The sequence below is a fragment of the Mesoplodon densirostris genome, chromosome 2, assembly GCF_025265405.1.
Source record: "Mesoplodon densirostris isolate mMesDen1 chromosome 2, mMesDen1 primary haplotype, whole genome shotgun sequence".
In the NCBI taxonomy this organism is placed as follows: Eukaryota; Metazoa; Chordata; class Mammalia; order Artiodactyla; family Ziphiidae; genus Mesoplodon; species Mesoplodon densirostris.
In genome coordinates this window covers 101,742,571-101,761,345 of record NC_082662.1, presented here as the reverse complement: position 1 = coordinate 101,761,345, position 18,775 = coordinate 101,742,571, and the positions used below count along the sequence as shown (strand labels likewise).

At 40.4% G+C, this 18,775-nt stretch overlaps 1 protein-coding gene across 1 annotated transcript in view; it reads left to right on the top strand.

The window, feature by feature from the left end:
* Window positions 1-370: 370 nt before the first annotated feature.
* SLC16A1 (solute carrier family 16 member 1) overlaps window positions 371-18,775 on the top strand; it is a 34,911-nt gene continuing 16,506 nt past the window's right edge. The window contains exon 1 of the mRNA XM_060090282.1: window positions 371-585. The gene's annotated coding sequence lies outside the window, so the exon portion shown is untranslated. The remainder of the gene's footprint in view (window positions 586-18,775) is intronic.

Sequence of the window (18,775 nt, the reverse complement as noted above, 5' to 3'; positions counted from 1 at the left end):
CCACACCTGAGTCAGGAGCCGGGGGGCACGCCCCATCCGTCCTTAGCGGTTTCCCCCCTTTCTCTGGCAGAGACTGAGGGTGAGATCGACGTTGGTGTCCCAGATGCTAGTAGGTCACCCCGAGGTCCTCCGACGGCTGGCCGAAAGGGCGAGTCCCCCACAGCAGTGCTGCAACGCGGTCGGCGTTGCATAGCGGGGCGCAGCTTTCGGGTCTTGCGGGGCCGCCGGTCACGTGGCGGGGAGGGGGCGCCAGCGCGCGCGAGAGAGTGAGCGGGCGCGCGCCTGAGAGCTGTGGAGGCGCGAGTCGCGGTTCGGGTGTGAGTGTAGGGGGGAGGGGGCGGTGGCCGGGAGGGCCGACTCCGCCCCCTGTGCGCATGCTCCAGCCCCGGCCAGTTATAAGGCAGCCTCGCGGGCTCTGCCCGACAAAGTGCTGGCGAGCTGCGACGTGACTACCTGGTCGCGTGGGTTCCCGGGCGAGCAGACGAGGCAGCCGGTGAAAGACGCTACCTGGACCCTGGGCCCTGAGGGACTCCAGCCGCGCCGCGGCGTCACGTTCACGCTCGGCGCCGCGAGCCGCGCATAACGGTTAGTTGGTAACTGGCGGCCGCACGTTCGGCCGGGACCCCGCGGTGCCCTTGCTTCCTCGGCTGGGTCGGAGGGAGCCTCGGGGGAGTGGAGAGCTTGGTCTCCGGGGGAGCGGGGGCGGCCGGGCGGGGGCATCTTGGCCGCAGCAGCCACGTGGCCTCGGAGCGCAGCGTTGGTGAAGGAGACCCTGAGGCGCTGGGGACAGCGCTTCTCCCAGCAGAGCTGCAGCCCCGTTGTCAGGTGCGGGCCACCGGCCTGGTCGAGGAGTGGGGTCGAGGTGCCGGTGACCTTGGGGAAGTCGCTTCCCCTCTAGTCTTAAGTAGGCTGCTCCGGAGATGCTTTTGATCTGGTAAAGGATCGACGTGGGGCCGATTCACGTGGTGCCTCCAGACTGCTGGCGGCTTTCTCCCGGGGTAGGGACTCAGGGCGGGAGTTATTTTGGACTCGTGGCACGCCCGGCCCAACCTCCTCGGCCAGCCAATCCTTGTCCCACCTGGTGACTTGGCGGTAGTGGCCTGAGAGAGCTGCAGTCCCCGCAGCCTAGGCGTGACTGCAGTGTCTGAGAGGACTTTGACGAGGGGACGTTGCAACTGGCAGACGCCCGGAGTGGTGCTGACGGGAACTCTTTGTCATTCAACCTGTAGCTGCAAAACGTCCGCCGCAGCGCCCTCGCTCTGGGGCTTTAAGGCGGCCCTGTCGGGAGGAATCTGAAGCATAGCGTTACACTTGGTCTGATGCACGCTTTTTGTTCCAAACACATCCTTTTTTTCCACATGCGTTTTAACATTTCATTTATTTGTCATGACTTATTTGGTGCGACAAGCAGTTAGTTGCCAAAACTAGTTTGTAATTAATCTTAATAAAAAAAACAAACATTACTCCCCAAAAAACAAACGTTACTACTTTAGTCGAGTTTCCAGTTTGCTTATAAACTAGGCATCTACTGATAAGAGTAAAATGTTGACAAGCTACTTTATTTGTCAACTAGTTTTGAAATTTTTTTTTCAAAAATTATTCTGGTTTCGAAATAAAATGTGTACACTTCAGTGCCCTGATAAAACAAATGTGGGTCTAGTTACTAGAGGAATGTAGTGATAGGGTGAACTCTGAATTGTATGAGAGTTTGAAAGAGTGTAAGTAGGAATTAGCCATTAATAAGCAGTTTTGATGTCAGCTACCAGACCAGTGAGGTGATGCAGAGAGTATGTATTTTAGTGTAGTTTTTTAGTTTGGCACTAAATATACCTGTAAATCCGAGTTTTGTACCGTAGGGTATAATTCTGCCTTCAAATTGCCATAGATATAATAAAGAATTTAAGACATCTAGCCCTTAAAACAAGTATTGGGTAAGTATTAAAAGTTGCACTTAAGTAATTCAGGGATTAGATAGATGCTGTACTTTCATTGGATTGCAGTGATCCTTGTTAAAAATGCAAGTTAATGGTCTGGGGAGCATTACCTGAGATCTTTATAGCTGAATAGGTTCAAAGGTTTAGTTGTAAGCTTAACATAATAGGCTATAGCATACCTAAACAGATTGAAAAGGAAAAAGGATCATGCCACCATAGGATGAACCAACTGATCAGTGTTTCAATAGTTTACATATTTTTAGCCTTTTAAATATTAATGCATATAACTCTGGAAAAGATGTTAATGACCAGCTAGTCAGTTTCCCTTATTTTATAGATTGGGAAACTAAGGTTGGAGAGGGTAAGTGACTTCTCATCTTAGTTCTGAAAACTTTTTAATGGTTGGGTGGAGATTATGTGTCTTTTGACTCCCATTTAGTGAGTTCGGCGCTCCTGTGCGTTCTCTAAAATTATAAATATAGATATGAATTATCTCATGCCAAAAAACAGTTACTTTGAATAATAACTTCCCAACTTCTTACGTCCTTCATTCCCACTATATTTTACATCCACTTCATAATATGCATTCCTATGCAGGATTTAGGTCCCTGTAAATGCCTACATGGCCAATCTCATTTTGTTAGAGGACTAGGGAGATGCAACTTGATTTATTATTGGCTGCCAGGCACTAGGATTCAGAGAGAGCTAGGATTCAGCAATGAGCAAGTTTTAGCCCTGTCACTCCCAGAGTTTATGGTGTAACTGGAAAACAAATAATATGTATAATTACCAGAACGAGTACTCTTTACAAACAAGTATCGAGGAAGTACAGGTTCCTTTGGGAACAAATACTGTATTATGTAGGTGTGAGAAAACTCCCAATTTAGTATAGAAGCAAAGGTAGGCCTCTCCGAGGAAATGCTATTTAACCTGAGAATTGAAGGATGAATAGGAGCTAGCTAGGCCAGGGAGTGATAGTGGAAAGAGCATTACAGACATGAGTACTAAAGCTACAGTCAGAGTACAGGGTACATTAGAAAAACGTAAAGAATATCACCAAAGCTAAAGCATGAAGAGGGAACAGAGAGAATGGGGAAAGATGGAAGTAGACAATATCAGATAATGAAAGGCCTTATTAGTCATCTTAAGGAAATAGGGAAGGGACTAGGTAAAAAAAACTTAAGGAAGTGCTCCTGTCTTGAAGCTAAATGAAGCAGTTTAATGGTTTTAAATGGGGCTGGGAATAGCATGATCACATTTTGAATTTTAGGAATATCACTCTGGATACAAAGTGGAGAATAGGTTGGAGGGAGGCTGTTGGAGTTTTGTGAGACCACAGTGATGGACAAGATGGACAGCAGTGGGAAGATGGAAGAGAGAGGGGAACAGACAGGATTCAGTGATAGACCATTTGTGGGAGACTGGGGAAGCCAGAGAAGTTAAAAATATCTCCCAGGTTTCTATCTTGAGCAAATGAGTTTATTATTTTTCTCCATTTAACCAATATGGACATTAAGAGGTTGTGTGACTAGCCCAGGGCTGTTCAACTTGTAAGGGTTGGAAACAAGACTCAAATCCATTTTTGTCCTTTCTGTGTTTTTGCTGTTATTGTTAGTGATTTTTTTCCCTTCTAAATAATTTATTATGGAAAGTTTCAAACCCAACTGATGTTTCAAACAGCCATTACTGTTTCATCTGTACTCCTACTTACTCCCTGCTGCCCCCTACTGGATTATTGTGAAGCAAAACATAGATATGCATTTCATCTGTAAATATTTCAGTATATCTCTAGAAGATATGACTCTTAAAAAACCATACACAATACCATTATCCCACCTTTAAGCATTAACATCACCAAATAACCAGGCAGTGTTCAAATTTTCATAAATTGTTTCAAAGTAAGTGGTCTGTTTGATTTGGGATCCAAATTACATTTGGTTGGTATGTCTTTTAAACTACAGGTTCCCCTTTTCTCTCTTATTTTCCTCGTAAGTTATTTGTTGATGGAACTGGGTTATTTTTTCTGCAGTTTCCCTCATTCCGGATTTTGTTGAATGTCCCTCTGGTATAGATTTAACATGTCCTAGTTTAACATGTTCTCCTATCCCTCGTATTTTCTGTAAATTTGTAGATAGATTGAGGTTGGATTTCTGAGAGGAGGCATGGTGTGGTGGAGAGGGCAAATATAATTCATAGGTGGTGGTGTGTATTTTTCCATCAGGAGGCATATGATGTTTGGTTGTCCCTCATTCTGCTATATTGATGGCTTAGTTCCATTATTTCATTAGTGGTTTGCAAATGGCAATAATTTAATTGTGCCTTTAATCTAACATTCCTTCGTAATTGATTAGCTAGAATACCTCTATAAAAGAGAGGTAGTTGGAATAGGAAGGACAAGTTAAAAGTTTGTGTGCTTTAATACAATATCATATATGATCACAACACTTTCTTTTTGGAGAAACGTATTTCAGTGTATCAAGGTACATCCTCTTTAAAAAGCCAGTACATATTTTGTTAGGTTGTTTTTTAGCACTTGATGTTAATGTTTCGAATAGCTTTTAGTATTTGAGATATTTAGAATTTCTGTTCTTAAATTGGTAGGGATTCTTTTGGTCTTTGTTCTTTCTTGGAGAGCTTATCTGTTCCCATAGCTTTGGGGGAATTTCTGGTAGAATCACTCCCTAACCAAATCTAAATCTCTAGCTGTAACCAGATTACAGATTTTAAATTCCTTGAGGACAGGGATTGACTACTCCAGGTAGCCAGACTTAAAATCTGAGTCATTTTAATAGTTCTCCAGTGGGCCCCCACTCTACCAAATGCAGTTAAGTTCCAGCCCCTTCTCCCCTTTGTGTCCACTCCTTCCCACCCCATTCTACTCCCCTTTTTCATTCTTATTACTGCTACCTAATTTAGGCTGCTGTCATTATTAGATTGGTACAGTGGCCTTTTAGGTTGTATGTTACTCATCCTTTAATTTGCCCTGACAAATTTTTCTCCATGCTTTTTTCCTGTAATTTTTTTCTTTTACCTCTCCCTCTCTCTCCTCCCTCTTCTCCCTCCTCTTCCTCCTCTTCCCCTTTCCCTTCCCCTTCTCCTTCCCCCCACCTCTTTCTCCCTCTCTGCTTTTGGTTTTAGGATCCATTTTATAATGGAGTTATGGCAGGAAGACTAGTGTAGGTGACCTGTTTGAGCCATAGTGTCTTGCAGACAAGTGGTTAAAAGAGCAATAATGATCTTATAGAAATGGTGGTTTCTCTCCTGGGGTCACAGTATAACTACATGAGTTCACATCCAGGACAGTATGACTGGCTGCATGGGCTAAGCCATTGAAGACTGCTACTGCAGAAACAGTAGGATCCAGCTCCTTTGGTTGTCCACACTCCCCTATTGCTGATCACAGCTACTCATAATGTTGAATCCGATTTGATTTGATTACAATGATTTAGCCTTCATATAAAGGAGAAATTCCTCAAAATATACAGGCACTGTAAGCTGCATATTTGATTATTTGTTGAAAAATATTTCTTCCCTGTGATTTTGCTCTTCTTATATAAATCTTCAGAAGATTATTGAGTGAAGGCCTGATGATACTGTTCTGGTGTGTTAAACTATCTTGGATAATAATAGAGCTTAACAGAGCTTTTGTAAATTGCCTTATTGAGCTTTTGAGAATGAAAGCTAAGTTTTTACTTTATTAACTTTCTCTTCAGTTCCCCAATCAGGTTTTAACCTGGGATCTGCAGATTGATACTCCATGTTGGATGGAATTCAGGGAGTCTGTGAACTTGGTTGGGGAAAAAATTACATCTTTTCATTAACCTCTAAGTAAAATTTAGAATTTATTTCAACTATGAATGCAGGCAACAAACCACAGTGGTATTGGCAGTACCTGTGACTTTGTCACCAATAGAAATCACATTTTCGTATCATGATACAGCGGCTGCAGCTATCTTGAAATTGTTCAAATTCATCACTACTTCGAAATTACTGTGGTTATTAGACCCACTGCTAGATCTTATCTAATTTCTTACTTTAAAAATCACATTATTATATTCAATTTAAAATGTTTTGACAATAATACCTTTGTATACATTTAAAAACATTCTGATAAAGGCTTCATAGGTTTTATCACACTGCTAAAGGAATCTGTGGCACCAAAAAAGCTAAGAACTGCTGCTCCTAACTCCTGTACTTCTGTTCCTCTGTGAGGGTAAAGTTAGCTAGAACCTGTGATGCAACACAGCACACAACTCATGATGTCACAGTTATGTAAATTTTTTGGCCCTTGAATTTTATGTACTAAATCATAAATTCTGACCTCACAAATGAGAGGGTACAAAATGCTTGTGTATATGCTAAGGGAGAGTAAAATGATTTTCACAAATTAAGGCAGAATAATTTTCCCTTGTATTTAGGAAGTATATGTTTAAAATTACTGTTTCCAAAGGAGTTCTATTTTAAGGGCCATAACTTAAATAGGATAATGCGTGTCGTCATTGACTTGCCCTCTTTGGGTGCTTCAGCAAATGTGCTTAAAATTGCTTCAAGTCTTGTCTTCAGCAGCTCGCTATATTAGATTCAGGCCTTTATTTTGCTCAACTGGAGGAACCCCTAAAGATCTCAGGTTTGAAATACCTACTCTGTAGGTTAGAAATACACTTACTATTATTATTACACTTATCTATTATTACATTTGTTATCTATTGTGATTGTGTAATGATGTTATTTGTATTTACTGTATTACCTAGAGAACTACTTACTTGATGTAGTAGAGTGAAGAGGAGTGGTTTAACAAATTACCTGTTTCCAGGAAAGTAAAACATTCATTTGAAACTTACGTATTTTTTATATAGATATATAAATTTATTTATTTATTTATTTATGGCTGCGTTGGGTCTTCGTCGCTGCGCGCGGGCTTTTTCTCTAGTTGGGGCGAGCGGGGGCTACTCTTCGTTCCCGAGCGCGAGCTTCTCATTGCGGTGGCTTCTCGTTGCAGAGCACAGGCTCTAGGAGTGTGGGCTTTGGTAGTTGTGGCTCGCGCAGGCTCTAGAGCGCGCAGGCTCAGTAGTGGCGCAGAGCTTATTTGCACCGTGGCATGTGGGATCTTCCCGGACCAGGGCTCGAACCCGTGTCCCGTGCATTGGCAGGTGGATTCTTAAGCACTGCGCCACCAGGGAAGTCCCTGAAACTTATGTATTTCTAATAAAGGAACTGATTATTATCTTAACGAGAACACAGATTTATATTGTCAGCAATTAAAAAGGCTATTTAAGTTTAATTACAGTATATTTTTAGGTAATAATGCCGACTTCTTTTTGATAAATCTTTAGTCTCTATTCTTAAAAAGCTTTGCAAGTAAACATTTGAGAATGGTGGATAATGCTTTAATGCCAGACAAACAGTACTCAGTTTTAATACTTACTCTTTTGTGGTTTGTCTGTTACTAATAAAACAAACAAGAAAACAAAACAACTTAGTTCTTTGAGATAATGAGGGTCAAAGGTAGCATAATAATGAAGTTCAGGCTCATTCAAAGGATATTTATTAAACAATTATGTGTATAAGAAATTACTAGAAAGGGATGAAGAAATATATATTTAAAAATATGGTTTGAAACTTTTAGGAAGAGAATTAAGCTTTGAAACGAAATGTCAGCATGTTACTATGTTGCCTCTAGTCTTCAAAACTTAAAAGTTTTTCATGTGAAACTAAGTATAGTGTTAATTTTTTCTGAGTTCAACTTAGCCTTTTGCAAGGAAAAGCTTTCTTTGTTGTTTGCCTTTTAATGAATTGTAAATCTCCCCATTAAGCTTCAGAATACCGGTAGTGAAGTAGATTCTAACTGAAATACCACCAATTATATTCAAATATTGATTTATATTCAAAGTAACATAAATGACACAGTTTTGATATCACATCTATTTGTAATTTTAATTCAGCCTATTATATTTCTTCTTTAGATTTTGGAAGAGGATAGGTCATATATTAATGAATTGAAATGGTAGGTCATATATTAATAAATTGAAATGGCCCACTTAGATCTTGATTTGTTGAATATATATTTGCATTGCTGTAGAAAACAACATATACAGGTATTCCAAAATATAGCCTGGAATTCTGCCAAGCAAAACCTGCTTTTGGAGGACACAGCCTCCAACTTCCCTTTCTTCATTTACTACTGCTCACATTCTTATGTTTTATATAAATTTGAAATGGTTTTACATTTGGAAACTCTTGCCCAAGCAAGAAATAAATTAACATGTGAAAGGGAACAGAACTTGGTCTCAAAATGGACAATACCTAGTTTTTTAATCTGCTAGAGTAAGGCAAAAATGAAGCATTAAAGAAGGCAAAATCTGCTGGTGTAGTAATAACTCAGAAAGTGATACTGATCAGATAAGTTTTGTGCCGAAAGTTGTATTCCATAATTTTTTTCTTTTATTTAAACAAAACAAAACAAAATACCTTTCTGCCTGTGTTTCTTAGAGTTCCAGAAAGCATAACATCAGTGGAGGGTTTTTTCTGGTTTCATATTTTTCCACACTTCTCAAAAACTGGGAGAGTCAGATTCTTTGAATCCTAACATTTGGTCATGGGGGAGGGGTTAGTTGGTTGTTCCTTTTTTTGGCCTCCCCGCACAGCTTGTGGGATCATAGTTCCTGACCAGGAATGGAACCCCGGCCCACTGCCGTGGAAGCATGGGGTCCTAGACGATGGACTGTCAGGGAATTCCCTAGCTTGTTGTTGTTGTTGTTGTTGAAACAATAGCCTCTGTCCTTAATTCATGATCTAAAAGCACACACCTAAGCTAATTAGGGAAATAGTTACTTACAAAGGAAGGAACAAATATGCAACTTGTTATCTTAGAGTTTTCAGAATGCTACCCAAGAAGCATTGAGTTAAAATGTCATGGAGGGGATTAATTCCATGTGGCAAGGTATATTCAGAAAAACAATAGTGATATTGGTGGGCTGGAACAGAATCTTAGCATTAGATAAATTTATAATTATGGTATTGTCAGTTAATGAAAAAATAATTTCATTTTTGCAAATTACTAAATGCTTGTGTCACATCAATACGTGGATTTGGAAAAAAATTATACTGTTTTTGCTTTTGTTAGTTTCTGAATTGATCTTTAACACTAAGGTATCCTAAAGCATTGATGCCTCTTGTAAGTATAAATTTTAGTTGTGTCTGATATAATAAAGAATTGGTTCTACTAACTTCTTAAAGCTTTGATAAAGCAACTATACTCCAATTTTTAAAAAAAGCTTTGAAATATCCATAGAAGTTACTTTTTTTTCTTAATGAGCAAACAACTTTGTTTGTTTGTTTGTTTGTCTGTTTAGGCCACACAGCACGGCTTGTGGGATCTTAGTTCCCCGACCAGGGATTGAACCCCGGGCCACAGCAGTGAAAGCACCTAGTCCTAACCACTGGACCACCAGGGAATTCCCCCATAGAAGTTATTTTCTAATCTTTGGACATCTTCATTTGCCTCCTTATCCCCACATGTAAGCCCCAGTATTAAAGAGCACTTAAACTAACTTGATCTCATGGTTTTTGTTTTAGTTAATTATGCTGCTATTTCCTAAAATGTATTACAGATGTACAGTACTTTAGCTTCTCTGTTGTGTGACTTTGAGGGTAGCCTAAGTGCCTAACCACACACTTTGAGGTGGGATAGTGCCCTGGAAGTTAGGGATTTGCAGTGAAAAGTAAAAATGAATTTGCCACTACTTTGACTAGGTGTCCACCTTTTACCCAAGGATTTTAATTAATCTCAGCCCTAAATAATCCACAGACTTGTTATATTGGAGTATTAGCTGCTTTTTTCATTTTTTTGGGGGGGGGTTTGCGGTACGCGGGCCTCTCACTGCTGTGGCCTCTCCCGTTGCGGGCACGGGCTCTGGACGCGCAGGCTCAGCGGCCATGGCTCACGGGCCCAGCCGCTCCGCGGCATGTGGGATCTTCCCGGACCGGGGCACGAACCTGTGTCCCCTGCATCGGCAGGCGGACTCTCAACCACTGCGCCACCAGGGAAGCCCTTAGCTGCTTTTTAATGTAGAAAAAAATGTAATGTTATTGTCTGTCTTAAAATAAACCTTACCATTGTTGACATACACTGTTCTCAGGGTTCTGAATATTTGTATGATTCTTAGTTTAAAGTGTTTTTGCCACAAAATACAATGAAAGAGGAAAAATAGGCTCTTTTTATTTTTTACAATATGAATCAAAAGCCTTTGAATTTTGCAGAAATTCCATATCTAAAAATCTGTCCTAAATTTCTAGTTTACTGTGATAGCTTTTTTTTGTTTTTTTGATGTGGACCATTTTTAAAGTCTTTATTGAATTTGTTACAATATTGCTTCCGTTTTATGTTTTGGTTTTTGACTGTGAGGCATGTGGGATTTTAGCTCCCTGACCAGGGATTGAACCCACCCACCCACCCACCCCCACATTGGAAGGCAAGATCTTAACCACTGGACTGCCCAGGAAGTCCCACCATGGTAGTTTTTATAGAAGAAAAAAAAGTAATAACCCATATGTGCAACAATAGGTGATTTTTTTCTTTTTTTTTAAAGTATGGTACATCCATAGAGTATTTAGCAAATAGTTTATCTCTCTTCAGGGGTAGTATGTACAATTTCTTGTAATGTTGGTTGGATTTACCCTGAATGATAAGGGAGATTCAAACTGTTGGAAGTTTACAAAACCAAGTTTACAATTTTTTTTAAGTTCTTCATATGCCATTTGATCAGAATCATGCATTTCAAAACTGCCGAGTGTTTGCCTAACCAGTTAGAGTAGTTATATTTCTCCTTTTGAAACTGCACACCTCAGATTGGGACTCGAACCCAATCGTACCTCTCAGCTGGGACTTGAACCCATGAGCTCTGGCTCAGGAGGGTACTCAAATCCACAGTCTCTCACCTGAAGCCACACACCTGGTCCTAGGACTTAATGCAGCTGAGGTTTTTTACGTCTCAGTGCAGAAGGAATTCAGCGAGAGGCAAAGCGATAGGCAAGAAGTAGATTTATTAAATACAGAATGCTTGGAAGGACACAAACAGGCAGGCAAGAGGCTCTGCTCCAGAACTAAGTGGGAAAGCAGGTTTATTTAAGGAGGTACACACTCCCGTAGACAGGGTGTGGGCCATCTCAGAATGTGAGAAGCCCTGGGAGACACATATTCCATAGACAGAATGTGGTCCATCTCAAAAGGCAAGAGCAGCCCTGGGAGATACGCACTCTACAACACACTCCACAGAGTGTGGACCATCTCAGAAGGTGAGAGCAGCCCTGGGTTATGGGGTTGTTAGTTTTTATGGGCTGGGTAATGTCATAGGCTAACCAGTGGGAGGATTATTCCAATTATTTGGGTAGGAAGGGGCAGGGATTTCCAGGAATTGGGCCACTGCCCATTTTTTGGCCTTTTATGGTCGGCCTCGGAACTGTCATAGTGCCTGTGGGTGTGTCATGTAGCATGTGCTTAATGTATTACAGTGAGCGTATAATGATGCTCCAGGTCCACTGGAAGTTGAATCTTCCGCCATCTTGGGCCTAATCAGTTTTTGTCCTGAATGGCTATGACATTCTTTTAAAAGTTGTGCCCTGGGAATTCTCTGGTGGTCCAGTGGTTAGGACTCGGGCTTTCACTGCCAGTACCCAGGTTTGATCCTTGGTCAGGAAACTTAGATCTTAAAGCAAAAAAAAAAAAAAAAAGGTTGTGCCCTGTCACCTTCCCTCGTGTCTCATTTTCATTAGTACCTTCTGCTTGTTTGTGGGGTTTTTTAAAATTTGTTTTTTGTTTTCTTCATTTTATTCAATTTCAAAATGGAAAAGAAGGCAAAAGAAGGAGTTTTCCTAGACCTTGAATCATGTGATTTACCTTGGGGCAAGTGGTTCTGAAAGCCATGAAGCTGGACTAAGGCCAGTTATAAAGAGCAGTAAATTAGCTACTTCAGCACCAATAGCTTCAGTAAATCAGCCTTTCTGGATTTGAATGTGTTCATGTGAGGTTTTTAAAAATTTTATTTATTTATTTTTGGCTGCATTGGGTCTTTGTTGCTGGGCTTGGGCTTCCTCTAGTTGCGGCGACTGGGGACTACTCTTCGTTGTGGTGCGCAGGCTTCTCACTGCGGGTGGCTTCTCTGTTACAGAGCATGGGCTCTAGGTGTGTGGGCTTCAGTAATTTTGGCTCACGGGCTCAGTAGTTGTGGCACGTGAGCTCTAGAGCACAGGCTCAGTAGTTGTGGCTCACGGGTTTAGTTGCTCCGGGGCATGTGGGATATTCCCAGACCAAGGCTCGAACCTGTGTCCCCTGCGTTGGCAGGTGGATTCCTAACCACTGGGCCACCAGGGAAGTCCCTCAATGTGAATTTGAAACCTAAAACTGGTCTACACTTAGTAACAAATTCTTTTCAGATAATTGATTTTAGATGCTTTCTGCTTCTTTTAAGTTAACGTACTGGCCATTGTCATTTTAGGAAATGACAGTGGCTTTGTTTTAAATGTTGATGGGGAAAGGTGTAGAGAACATAATGAATACTATTTCCAGGGGCTTTTCTAACTATTCTGGAGTAGAGGCAGAACATGAAGGGTAGGGAGCTCAACTTTGGTTTTCCAGATGTTTATTTGCACAATTCCTGAGACTTATGAGAAAAGGAGAGAAATCAGAAAATCTAGAAGGTGGTTCTTGTCACCACGTCACCACCATCATTGTTAAGAAAAGTTAGGGTTATTTATTGTTTCCCATTGTTCTTTACCCTATCACTTTTTTTTTTGACAGGCACTGTACCTCCTTTAATTCTTTTTTTAAAAATATCTTTATTGGAGTATAATTGCTTTACAATGTTGTGTTAGTTTCTGCTGTACAACAAAGTGAATTAGCTATATGTATACAATATATCCCCATATCCCCTCCCCCTTGAGCCTCCCTCCCACCCTCCCTGTCCCCGCCCTCTAGGTCACAAAGCACCAAGCTGATCTCCCTGTGCTGTGCAGCAGCTTCCCACTAGCTATCTGTTTTACATTTGGTAGTGACAAAGGCAAGAATATACAATGGAGAAAAGATAGCCTCTTCAACAAGTGGTGCTGGGAAAACTGGACAGCTACATGTAAAAGAATGAAATTAGAACACTCCCTAACACCATACACAGAAATAAACTCAAAATGGATTAAAGATATAAATGTAAGGCCAGACACTATAATACTCTTAGAGGAAAACATAGGCACAACACTATGACATAAGTCACCACAAGATCCTTTCTGACCCACCTCCTAGAGTAATGGAAATAAAATAAAAAATAAACAAATGGGAACTAATGAAACTTAAAAGCTTTTGCACAGCAAAGGAAACCATTAAAAAGACAACCCTCAGAATGTGAGAAAATATTTGCGAACAAAGCAACTGACAAAGGATTAATCTCCAAAATATACAAGCAGCTCATGCAGCCCAATATCAAAAAACCAAACAACCCAATCCAAAAATTGGCGGAAGACCTAAACAGACATTTCTCCAAAGTAGACAAACAGATTGCCAACAGACATATGAAAAGATGCTCAACATCACTAATCATTAGAGAAATGCAAATCAAAACTACAATGAGGTATCATCTCACACTGGTCAGAATGGCCATCATCAAAAAATCTAGAAACAATAAATGCTGGAGAGGGTGTGGAGAAAAGGGAACCCTCCTGCACTGTTGGTGGGAATGCAAATTGATACAGCCACTATGGAGAACAGAATGAAGCTTCCTTAAAAAACTAGGGCTTCCCTGGTGGCGCAGTGGTTGGGAGTCCGCCTGCCGATGCAGGGGACGCGAGTTCATGCCCCGGTCCGGGAGGATCCCACATGCCGCGGAGCGGCTGGGCCCGTGAGCCATGGCCGCTGAGCCTGTGCGTCTGGAGCCTGTGCTCCGCAACGGGAGAAGCCACAACAGTGAGAGGCCCGCGTACCGCAAAAAAAAAAAAAAAAAAAAGATACATGTACCACAATGTTCATTGCAGCACTATTTACAATAGACAGGACAAGCAACCTAAGTGTCCATTGACAGATGGATAAAGATGTGGCACATATATACAATGGAATATTACTCAGCCATAAAAAGGAACGAAATTAACTTATTTGTAATGAGGTGGATGGACTTAGAGTCTGTCATACAGAGTGAAGTAAGTCAGAAAGAGAAAAACAAATACCATGTGCTAACGCACATATATGGAATCTAAAAAAACGGTACTGATGAACCTAGTGGCAGGACAGGAATAAAGACACAGACGTAGAGAATGGACTTGAGGACACAGGGTGGGAGGGGGAAGCTGGGACTAAGAGAGTAGCATTGACATATATACCCTATCACTTTTAAAAAAAATCTTCCTGTCGCTTTCAGGCAAACACTAGAGAGTCATAAAATAATAGCTAAGCTAATAGGAAGGCTACTGTGCACATCGTAAGGTTTAAAATATTAAACTTTAATCTCTTTAGCCTCTGGACTTGAGTATTCCTTCTTAGTGGGGCTCTGAATACTGTGCCAGGGGGCCTGCTCACATAATTTACTTTCTGAATGAACCCTTTTGTTTATAGCTGAGATTTGGTCAGTTTAAAAGAAAATAGTGTGTTTAGATAATGATATTGCACACTTTCTATTAGGTACCATCAGAATTTTTAAGTTAGGAAGGACAGCCATTTGTTGGATGGTGGCAGAACTGCGTTGAATCCACGTCTGGTGTTTTGGAGTGTTCTTTTGAAATTTGGATATTCTTGTTTCTTATACTTTTTATTTCCTAATGAATCTTTTTAAAGCTTCTTGAAGTTTTAAATCTTAAGTTTTATACTATGGAATAAGGTATTATTATCTTGATAAGGCAAGTCTTAGAGACTAAAAATTGTAACTGCTGTAACTAACTGGGACAAATCATAGCTGGCAGCGAAGCTCAAAGTTTAATCACGTCCAGCACGTATTAGCCGTTGGAGTCAGAGCTTGATGTGTTAAGCAGCTCTACCGTCTGTGTGTGGGTGTCTCTCTCCGTGTGTGCAAACATTCTGAGGCAAAGTAATCTTTTTAGTGGTTCTTTGAAAACTTTCAAGTGCTTTTCTCTTTTTTCATAATTAGATGAAGGAAAAACTCAACATTAATGCCCGGAGCCATTCTGTTTAACATAATTTTAGCATCCAGACTGTTTCTTTCAGCAGAACTGAGCTATTAAAAAGCTTTTATTTATATTCATTCCAGTAGAAATTTAAGGAAGCTTCAACATGTAAATATTTTTGTCCCACCTGAATCATAGGTAAGTGAAATGCCCTAGGATGAGGTCTTTACTCTTTTAACTGGGTTATATTTTTAATGGAATTATTCTCCAGGTTCTCAGATTCAGATACCCTTAACTAAAAATCATCTCTCCTGAGCATAGAGGCCTGAGGTCTTCTGCTTCTCCTTTTCTAATTTGCTTTATCCAAAAGCCCTTTGATCCACTACACAAGGAAAGTATAGCTCTCATTTATCCCAGTTCTTAACTGTGGTTCACTGCCACAGGCTGTAAAAATCTCTGGGGCGCCCAAAGGAGGGAACATTCCAGAATACATAGTCCCAGAGAGAAAGAGTCTCATGACAGGAGTTAAGCAGAAATATTGGAAGAGGCAGGACCTTATTCCATCTGGACAACCCACATCCAGTTGGAGTCTCAGAGGAGTGGAAAGAGGGAATGGTGAAGAATCAGTATTTGAATATATGATGGCTGAGAGTTTTTCAAAATTGATGGGAATTCTGTTTTATTGGTGTGATTATCTGTTAGTTTTATAATCTGTGTTTTCTCATAGTGTTTTTTTTAAGATTTTTCTCTGGCTTGTTAGATTTCCTTAAACTGTAGGTTCATATTATTCATCAAGTCTGGAATATACTTAGCCATTAACTCTTGAAAATTGTCTCTTCCCTACTTTCTCTGTTCTCTTCTTCCAAAGTCCCATTAGATGTTTGCCAGATCCTCCCATTCTAAACTCCATGTTTCTAAACCTTTCTCCTAGCTTCAGAATAAAGGTCTCCCTGAATTTTATTTTCTTCAAATCCATCCTCCAGTTCATTGTGTTTCTGCCCAGCTATGTTCAGTCTGCTGGTTAACCTATTAATTTTGTTGAATATACTTTTCATTTCTAGAAGTTCTGTTTCACATTAACTAGTCTTTTTATAGTATTTTGTGTGTGTGTGTTTTCATTTAATGCCTTATTTCATGCTTTTAATCATTTTAAGTATTCATATCCAATGTCTATAGTTCTGGCTGCGTTGGATTGGTTTTACTTCACTCATGGTTAATTGACTCTTGGCGTGTTTTGAAAATTTAGATTGTCAGCTTATACTTGGCAGAGCTTTGTCTGTGGGAAATCTTTGCTAGCAAAATCAAACATAATATATCTCTGGAAGAACAATGGAGGTTTCCCACAGATGTTCCCGTGCCAAGCATAAGCTCACACAGGCCTGCAGTTGTGAATTCTCAGGAGAGAATAATTCCTCTTCTTTGTCCTCTTCCTTTTCCTATTCTTTCTTTTAACCATCCAGATAGGCAAGACAGAGGAATTTGCCTGCCATCTTCTTTTCCTTCTGTATTATCTCCCTGTGCCACCAGAGTTTATCCTCCTTGCCACTGTCCTTGATTATATTTTTTGTTTTGATCAGCTGTATTGAGGTATGATTCATATACAATAAAATGTGCCAATTTAAGATGTACAAGATGTACAATTCGATAAATAATTACTGCCACAACCATAATAATAGAGCATTTCCATGACCAAAATCAAGTTCTCTTGAAACCCTTTTGCAGTCAGCCTCCTCTCCCCAACCTCCGATCTGTTTTCTAGTACTATAATTTTGCCTTTCCTAGAACTTAATGTAGGCTCATGTCTAGCTTTTTTTCACTTAACATAATGCATTTGTGATTTATCCATGTTCTTGGATGTGTTGGTAGTTGGTTCCTTTTTATTGCTGAGTAATGTTCCATTGTATGGCTATACCATGATTTGTTTATCCATTCATTTGTTTATGGACATTTGGGTTTTCAGTTTGGACCATTATGAATAAAGCTACTAGAGAATTCTTATATACGTCTTTGTGAAGATCTATATTTTCATTTCTCTTGGATAATACCTAGAAATGACCGGGTCACATGTTAAATGTATATTTAACTTCATAAAGAGCTGCCAAAATGTTTTCCAACTTGGCTGTATCATTTTGATTTACCACCAGCAATATAGGAGTTCCGTTTGCTTCATATCCTTACCAAGTCTTGGTATTATCAGTCTGAAATTTGGTCATTCTAATAGAGATATATTAGTATCTCTATTAGGATTTTAATTTATATTTCACAAACGAATAACAATTTTTAGCATTTTTTCATGTACTTCTTAGGTAAAGTATCTTTTCAAATCTTTTGCACATTTTTTAATTGTGTTGTTTGTCTTTTTGCTGTTAAGCCATAAAAGTTCTTTTCATATTCTGGACATGTCTTTTCTTGGATATATGATTTGTATATATTTTCTCCCAATCTGTAGCTTGAAATTCAATTTATAAACTTTTTTTTTGTGTGTGGCTGTGTTGGGTCTTTGTTGCTGCACGCAGGCTTTCTCTAGTTGCGGCGAGCGGGGGCTACTTTTCAACGCAGTGCGGTGGCTTCTCTCATTGCGGAGCACGGGTTCTAGGCACGCAGGCTTCAGTAGTTGTGGTGCACACGCTCTAGAGCGCAGGCTCAGTAGTTGTGGTGCACGGGCTTAGTTGCTCTGCGGCATGCGGGATCTTCCAGGACCAGGGCTCGAGCCCGTGTCCCCTACATTGGCAGGTGGATTCTTAACCACTGCGCCACCAGGGAAACCCCAATTTAGAAACTTTTTAATTAACATGGTGCCATGTGCCTTCAGAAATCTTTGCCTAAATTTTTTTTTCAAATCATAGGGGTGGGTTATCTATTTAGTTGTTTAATTTCTCAGTAATATTTTGTAGTTTTCAGTGTACACATCTTACATATCAGATTTATCCCTGTTCAGTTTTTTGGTCCTGTTGTAAATGTTTTGTTCAGTTTTCTTTTTTAATTTCAAATTCTGATTGTTCTTTGCTGGCTTATAGAGTTGATTTCTATTTATTGGTCTTGTATCCTGAGATCTAGTTAAGTTCATTTTTAGTTCTAGGGCCTCCCTGGTGGCGCAGTGGTTAAGAGTCCGCCTGCCGATGCAGGGGATACGGGTTCGTGCCCGGGTCTGGGAGGATCCCATATGCCGCGGAGCGGCTGGGCCCGTGAGCCATGGCCGCTGGGCCTGCGCATCCGGAGCCTGTGCTCCGCAGCGGGAGAGGCCACAACAGTGAGAGGCCCGCATACCGCAAAAAGAAAAAAAAAAAAAAAAAAAAACATTTTTAGTTCTAGTACCTTTTTTTTGTATATTCTTTAGAATTACCTACATAGACAATTATGTCTTCTGTGAATGAAGACAGCTTTACTTCTTCCTTTCTAGTCTTTATGCCTTTTATTTCTTTTTCTTGCCTGTACAAACTGACTAGAACCTTTAGTACAATGTTGAGTAGAAGTGATGAAACTTATATCCTTGCCTTTAGGGAAACTTCCCTTTGGGACTGTCTTCTTCCCACCCCTACAATGTCCATTGTCTTAAATCATATTTGAAGTGTTCAGATGGATTGGAAGGAACAGTATTTAGGAGATGACTCCTACACTATGAAATTAGGATTTGTGTTTTAGACTAAAGAATGCTGTAGCCAAGAGTGAGTTTGTCATCTGTGACCTGTATTTATTTATTGTATAATACAGTCTGAGTGGAGATAATTTGAAATGGACATGCTAAC